Raw genomic sequence first — 8,370 nt, 5'->3', positions numbered from 1 at the left:
GAGGGGCGCAAAACAAAAGCGTGAGTGGGCAAAAACAAAGCTCTTTGAAAACCATTAGTAAAATACATTCTAACCCCTCGCCGTAAAACCTGTATACTTCCCAGAAAATAACATATGTACGTATACAATAAATATGCCAATCATGCTCAAGGATATGCCATACCAAATCTCATGATGAAATGCAAGTGCTCAGGTATAAATCGTATCAATAACATATCACTGGCAGCCGGAGTCACCTAAAGTGGCCTGTACGGCTGAATCTAGAGCTCAAATCTCAATCTCAATAACTAAACCTGCCCACGAGTCAGAACCACCTATAGTGGTCTGTACGACAGGCCTGGGTGTAATACATATAAACGCTCTAGTGCTACGATCACGTGAAGGCTGTGCGAATAATCGCGGGTCACCTACGAGTCGGAACCACCTAAAGTGGTCTGTACGACAGGACTGTGCACCTAACTTGGATCCAAGCTGAGCGTGTGGTGCGGGAGGTGAACAACACGTGAAGGACTGTGCCCTACTCTGGGCGGGAGCACTAACACCGGGGGTGCAGGTTATGAGCTCTCTAAGCACCTCAAATCACTATTTATTGCAATGTTAAATAACGCTTACCTGGCACTTACCTGTGCCTCCACAGCACCAATATATATATATATATAACATATAAATGAATATGTAAATAAATATTTATGCCACTAATCATGCATACTAACCAACCACATAAAAGGAATGGCACATAACTAATAAGCATTTATATAAAATTTCTGGGAATTATAAGTATATAGGTATATACGGAAAACAAAAGCCCACTCACTAGTATGTGGAAGGGTCGTAGCCCCCTTGCCTCGAGTGACCACGCTCGTCCTCGGGATACGTTTCACCTATATGCGAAAATACTATAAAAACGTTAATTTTAAAGCACATAACCTTCCTTTCGTAATAACTTCTCATACATCGCTCAAAATGGACAATTGAATATACCAACGTGCTCTACACAACCTCAGGATCACAACCATGTTTTTAGAAAAAATTTCCACCGCCGCACGCGCAGGCACGTGCCTGGCACGCTGACGGCGTCAACTGACGCCGTTAGGAATATTCCGTCAGTTTTGACAGATTCCGTTAACGGCGTCAGGAATATTCCGTCAGAATTGACGGAATATTCCGTCACCTTCCCCGGCAAGACTCCGGCGACGTCGCCGGCGCCGGAAACTGGAAAAACCTGCAAACCTTGTTTTCTCTCTCGTTTTTCAACCATTTTTCGTGATTCTTGCACCAAAATGAAGACTAAGACTAGTAGAACACGTCCAAACAATTTTTAAGGGTCAAAAACTACTAGATCATACCTGTCCAAACCTCCCAACTCCGGTCAACTCCAAACGTAGTGATTCCGACGTCAAAACTCTTCAAACGAAGCACTCCAAGGCTCCTTGGAACCTCACTAAGTCACCTACGAGCTTCAAAATCCCAAAAACGTGCCAGATTATTTTTGCATGAATAGTAACTAAAACGGACCTCGTCGAATCGACGTGAAAACAACGGAGTTCTCGCCTGAAAATGGTATGGTTGCACTCGCACGAGCCTCACGAGCTCGAAAATGTCCTTGGTTCCTTCGATCTGTGAAGGTTTGACTGAGGTGTGTGTGTGTCCGTACGTTTCCAGAAGGAAGAGGAAGGAAAGAGGACTCGGGAGAGAGAGACAGGGAAAGGGACAGGGGTCTGGGAGAGTGACAGTGTGTGTGTGTGTGTGTGTGGCCCAACACATGCCAACACCACACCAAAACAACCACTAAACATAAAAGAACGAACTAAGGGCAAAAGCGTCTTTTCACATATACGTTTTCGATAATTTTCGGGACGGGATGTCATAAAAAAATACGGGTGTAACACAAATAAATAAATTAAAATATTGATGGACGTGGAATGCATATAAATTACTTAAGAAATTACATAGAAATTACATAAAAGAAATTAAATAAATTAAAATATTGATGGGCGTGGAATGCATATTACATAAAAATTACATAAGAAATTAAATAAATTAAAATATTGATGTGGGTGGAATGCATATAAATAAATAAAAATATTGTTACATCATCCGCTAAACTTGTCCCACTACGCAGATTACCAGAAGCATGAGAGAGGGCGTTTTTCCAACAAGTAAATGATGCGTTGAGTTTTTTCCAACGACCTTGAAGACGTTGACTAGATCTGGTATCTTTTCCATGTACATCGCAAAACGATTTCGTAATTTTACTCCACATTTCTCGCTTATCCATCTCATTACCCGTAATCGGGTCATGAGTAGTGCGAACCCAACATTCACACAACGTAACATCTTTACTGAGCTTCCACGAAGTCATTTTTTTCTCTCAAAGTGTACAAAATATTCAAATGTAGAAAGTGTAGAAAGTGTAGAAAATATTGAAATGTGGTGTAAGGTGGAAGATGAGGGTTAGGTATTTATAGAAAAAAAAAATTAATTTTTTAAAATTTTTCTGTATTTTTTAAAAAAATTTCACAATTTTTAATTAATTTTTAATAAATTTTAATGTTGTAATTAATATGGACCGTTGGATTTGAAAAATAATCAAATCCAACAGCCAACCAGCTGTCGCGTGGCCAACGGTCAAATTTCTGACCGTTGGCCTTTTTTTTTTTTTTTTTTTGGTGAAAAAAACGTGGACCGTTGATCTGTGATCGGACGATCCAATTTAAAAGTCAAATTTAAATTTTTTTTACCGTTGGAAATCCAACGGCCTACAAAAACTAGCCGTTGGAAATCCAACGACTTTGAGGAGGGCCACGTAGCCCTCAGCCGGTCAAACGCAAGTTGCCCTGCACGCGGGCCCCACCGCCTGCAAGGGCTGTCGGCTACTCGCGCCTAGTCACGCGTGTTGTGCACGCGCCAGGGAAATGGACCGGCTTCTGGGTCTGTCCGAAATAGGCTGGGCTGCTGCCTGGCTTGGGCTGGGTGCTAGCCTGTTTTGTGGGTTGGAGGTGATGGACAGAGTCCCGGCCTATTTTTTTCAGTTGGTGCCGGTCCAAATGCCTTGGGCTGAAACTGCTCTAAGGTTATTCCATTTCTAATGCTTATTAAATGTTATTACGGTGAGAAAGGGATCATCGATTTGAAATGAACTTTTTATGTAAGTAATTTATCCACTCATTCACCTCAAATTCTTTTTCTTCATAGATGGTTCTGGTACCTGCTCTCTCATTTTTTTCATAGGCACAACTCTTTAATTCTTCTACTTCATCATCATACTTTGAACTTCTTTCCATTTTCAGCTTTGAGTTCTGGATGACAAGTTATACGCAAGAAGGTAAGCTATTTTAGTTTTTTGTCCATATTAGGAATATCCCCAATTTTGAAATTTTAGGGATTTGATTCATTTTCGTTAGTCCAATTGGGTCGTTAATTGACACAAAAGTATGGCCTATTACAAAATGGCCACAAAGATAATGATGTGAGTCAATGACAAACTATTAGTTGATAGGCCAATCTGGAAGTGTATTTGCTTAAAAGGATATTAATCATACACAGAAATATAGATTGTATGTTTTATACCGTATTGTATCTACAGTACAGCATTATGCACTGCAAGTCTATTTGTAAACAAGTCATTCAACTGGTAATTCAAGTAGTATATTGCTTATTTTATTTTGTTTGTATATATGTTTTAACAGATTAATCTTTAGTTTAGTATATATGATTTTCTCCAGCGACTTTTTTCATGATTCTGCATCTGTACAGAAAATAGTTGAGTTTTAGTTTGTTTGCTTCATGAGATCTTTCTACATAGAAATCTTTTGTACTCATTAAATTTTTTTGTTTGAGTTCATATGATGTGCTTTTAGGATCCTGAGGTTTTAAATATAAGAAAATATTTGACTTAAAATTTTCTATATGGATATGGTTTGATCTCCATAACTGACGTCATGAGCAGGCACACACAGATAAGGGAGAGGTAGAAAAAAACATTCAGAGCTTTTCTTTACTATTGAGTTAGGTTGGAGAACAGGCTTTTGTGGTTTCTAGAGTTGATTTTCTCTCTTTTATGCCAGACCGGCTGACTTCTTTGCTCTCTCTCTTGCTCTGTTCGAACCAGCTCTTGCCTTTACATGTTTTTCTCACCAATTGCTCAAGACTTTCAACTCTCAAACATCTCAGGTCACATGTATGGAATAATGATGGATTTTTCTTGAGGTGATTTTATTGTTTCCTCTTTTGAAATTTGTCTCTGTTAGATTGTTGTTTTTCAATTTAAATTTTACTCTTTTCCAACTTGCGCTTCACTGAAGAAATGATAGAAATTTTTCTTGAAGTCATTTCATTGTTTGTTTTCCTTTGGAGGATTGTTGTGATTCGGTTGGTACTATTGAGATCTGCCCATGTGTCAATGAGCATGCTCATTTTTGTGAATGTGAAGCATGCCATTGGTGATGCAATATGTCTAGCCAAGATAGAGATGGTCTTTTAAAGTTAAAGATGGATGCAGATGGGTTATGTGTCCGATTTTTGTTTCTCTTCTCTTCTTTTTTTTTTTCACCTGCGTTGGTGTTTCCTACTGCTAATTGTTGCCAAATTGCTTCATAGGTGTTTCACGCCATGTTATCATCGGGTTTGATGCTTTTTTTTCCTTTTTATGAATTGTCTGACTGGCATCTTCTGTTTGGGCCACCTTGCCTTTTCTTTATTATTTATTTCTTCCTCTCTTTGGTCCAAAAAATTTATGAACTGAGGATCCTTAATCTCTTGCTTAGCAATAAATTTTATGTTTAGATTTTTACAGAGATTAAGTCGATTTAAGTTCTGTGGGCCAATGTTTACATGATATGCTGTGTTTGTTTCTAGATTTTGTTTGTTTGGTTACCATATTGGTTTTTGTCTTTTTTCGTTAAATGGTTACGTTCATTCCTGCACTAGAGAGGTGTGTGTTTTTGCCATCAAATTGGTAGAGAGGGGTCTTAATTAAATATCATGACGTAGTGTTATTTTGTTTGCATCTATGTAACCATACATTTACTTCGTTCCACTCTTTTTTAGTAATTGTTTTTTATTTTTTTGGAATTATTTTTTCCAAGTTTAATAATCATAGCAAAGCTTTTTCAAACAAAATTTGTTTAATGTATTGCGAAATGGATAATAGCATAAAAAAAATATGTTGCGGGTATCATGACACACTATAATGGGTTTTCTTTTTGGCAAGTTTGTGCTTCTATTCACATTCATGATTTTGTAATCATTTACATTTGCTTTTGCATGATATCTCATAAATTGGATGTGAATATATTTATTGTATTTTAACTTTTTCAGCCAAGAAAATGATTCCTTTCTTTATGTCAGTATATTAGAGGGGCAACGAGGATGGGGGTTGAAGTCGAACGCATGCGTGGGACAGATTCCAAGGTTACTTAGTCACTGATTAAGTCAGATTAAATTGCCTTCATTTCCCTTTGTGTCCATGGTCTAATTTTATTTGGATGATTTAATTCTATGTGATGATTTCTTCTGGGTTTTTTCCGTTTTGTATTTTAAATATGTTTAAGGTTGAAGGAGTCAGCGATGGAATTTTGGATGCCAAAGAGAAGAAGCCTGGTATTATTTCTTCTCTTCTTTTTGAGTGAGCATCTCTTTCGTTTCTTCTAATTTTGCTTCTTTCTTTTGTTGTCAAATATTTCAAAATTTCAACTCACATGTTCGTGTCATTGTTAAGTAGTGTATTTTGCCATTACTAGGCCATCATTCTGTCGTTTCAGTAATTGTCTCTCTATTTTTTTTCGCATTGTTTTTCACAAAACCTAATCATCATAGCAAAGCTTTTCCAAACAATTTTTTTAATGTGTTGCGAAATGGATGATGCAATAAAAAAAATACGATGCGAGTATCTTTGCACGCTATAATAGGTTTTCTTTTTGGCAAGTTTGTGTTTCTCATTTGCATTCCATTATCATTTACATTTGCTTCTGCATAATTTCTCATAAATTGGATATCATTGTATTTATTGTATTTTAACTTTTTTAGCCAAGCAAAGGATTTCATTGAACAACAGATGCATCAATTACATGCTGCAAGTGTACAATGGCGAAGGCATTACAGTGCCTTCAAATGATTGCTTTCTATTGTCTTTTCTTTTCTTTTTTTGTTTTTGACATATTACATTAGATTTTAGATTTTATTATTGTTTATTTGATGAAGTTCTCGATTAAGAGCAGTTACACTTGTGTTATTGTTCAGGACTAGCAACTGTAATAGTACAGTGTGGCAGATTCTCTTATTTACATCAGAATTTGAACGGTTTACTGTATCATATAGGAAAGATGAAAGGGGAATATGAGATGATATTGAAGAAAGCCTTGCAGAGCATCTACTTGCTTAATTCAGATGCCACAACTTCGGTTATTGCTTAGGTGAGGTGTATTGTTTGTATGAAAATTTTGAGTTAAATTGTTAAGGATCAGAATGGACAATAATGAGATTTGTAATATTCCAAGAAACATTGTTCATAGCTGATCAAGATCTGGAATGAATTAAATATAGAAAGGGCCGGGTTCAGAGTCCTAAGTCTAGTAGGATTAGCTGAGCTTCACGCAAAGATCAGGATAGTTTGATACCGAGGAAGCACGGTATGAATTGGACTTTGCTACTACATAAGATGGTTATCTTGAAGAGTTACTCCTATAACTAGAAGAAGGTCACCAACATCCAAGGCACCTTTAACTCAACAAATAAGCTTCTGCTTTGCACAATTTCTCGCTCTACGCGAAACACTTTCATCTTTGAGAAAAACATTGACCCTCCTAACTTTGTCAATAACATCTTTCAGTTTGTATAAACAGTATTGTGGTTGACAACTGGCAACATCTTACAATTTCTAGAAACAGCACTAGAGCTGTAGAGTCAAGTGATCAAGGAGCACCTTCCAGTTTGTAGAAACGGCACTACTTCGAGTTTGGTTGACTATCTATCTAAGTCTCTATTAGCGAAGAATCTTTGAGTCCTTGTTGGAAGATCTCATTAGTTTCTCAGTGCGAATGAGGTGTTACTAGGTTACATTGTTTGGCACATTAAAAACGCAACCCATTTTATGATTGGATACTCACAAGTGCATTTTAAAGTTCAGCATTCCGATAGCCGAACCACATTTATAGTCGAGACACTTAATTCTTTTGAGTAGTAGTGTTCTTTTTTTTTGATATTGATTCAACGCACTTATATTTTAACGAGTATAATTAAAGTGGTCGAACTAGATGCAAACAATCCTTCAACTTTGCAGTAACTAGCAGCCTTGTCTTCAAACTCTGGAACTCAAAGGTTGAGACGAGTTATTTCCTCGACCACAATCACTTGGATAAAAAGTCAACAACACATTCAACACCACTGCCACATTCACTTACTTATCGCTCAAGCTCGATCGATGAGTTGGCACGCCCAACAATCATCCAAATGACATTAGTTCATTAGCTATTCGGCCTACACGCACGTAGGCTTGGTAATTTTTAGGGTCATAATGTGATAAAAGATAGCACTCAAATTAAACCCTCTTGTTGACAATTGTAGTATATATGTAAGTAGGGATCGTTATAGGCGGGGGATTAGGAAGGATTGCTAATCTACTCTAAACTGACTTAAAAACACAAAACTAAACTTAAAAACAGAAAACTAGACTCTAAGACTCTTAAATAGACTTATATGACTCAAAACAAACTAAAAAGACTCAAAATAGCACAAAACAATCAAATGGACTCAAAACAGACACTAAGACTTACTTTGGACGAAAATTGAATTAATTTTGACTCAAAACACTCAAAAACACAAATTAGGACAGATTCTAACTAATTTGACACAACAAAGTAAAGGGGATTGGGTTTTTGACGAATTTAAAGTAAAAACAAGTAAATTAAAGACTTAAACAAGTCTGGCACGAAATTGGGTGAATTGATGGGTGATAGGCCAGCTAGAGGGTCCTTCTCCACACATGACACACTTGCATACAAATCGATTTCTAGTTGCTTTTCCAATAAACCATGAATCTCAACGCCCCAGATTAATCGTGACATCACTAATTAACCCTTAGATTTTCCTTAAGTCATTGAATTGGACAGACAACACATCGGCAACCAAATTATTCTTCCCAAGTTCCCTACATGAACTGCATAATAGAGATACAAGCAAAGATCATTAAGCTCTGTGAAAATCATCAGCATTGACAAGGCATTCGTAACTATGACATCATGATACTCATGCCAGGAATTTAACTTAACACGATCGTGACCAGCAACCTCCACCACTTATGAATATAAGTTTGTAACGATTATGTGAAACTCCCTTATATTCTAGCATCAAATTCATGCATGCAAACTAAGT

General features: G+C 37.0%; 1 long non-coding RNA gene across 3 annotated transcripts; it reads left to right on the top strand.

Annotated features, from left to right (window-relative positions):
- The first annotated feature begins 3,147 nt into the window (after positions 1 to 3,147).
- On the top strand, positions 3,148 to 6,439 carry LOC148691748 (uncharacterized). Of its 3 annotated transcripts, none has more exons than XR_015954677.1 (5): positions 3,148 to 3,325; positions 4,112 to 4,209; positions 5,350 to 5,412; positions 5,553 to 5,601; positions 6,319 to 6,439. It is a non-coding gene; the product is annotated as an uncharacterized LOC148691748 (long non-coding RNA). The 3 variants fall into 3 exon arrangements; XR_015954675.1 differs by having other exon boundaries at positions 4,068 to 4,209; XR_015954676.1 differs by lacking the exon at positions 4,112 to 4,209.
- The last annotated feature ends 1,931 nt before the right edge of the window (positions 6,440 to 8,370 follow it).

This window comes from Pyrus communis, chromosome 13 (genome assembly GCF_041283825.1).
Source record: "Pyrus communis isolate YQ-2024b chromosome 13, ASM4128382v1, whole genome shotgun sequence".
Taxonomy (NCBI): domain Eukaryota; kingdom Viridiplantae; phylum Streptophyta; class Magnoliopsida; order Rosales; family Rosaceae; genus Pyrus; species Pyrus communis.
The sequence above is the reverse complement of the archived record's forward strand: the minus strand, read 5'-3'. Positions and strand labels throughout refer to the sequence as shown.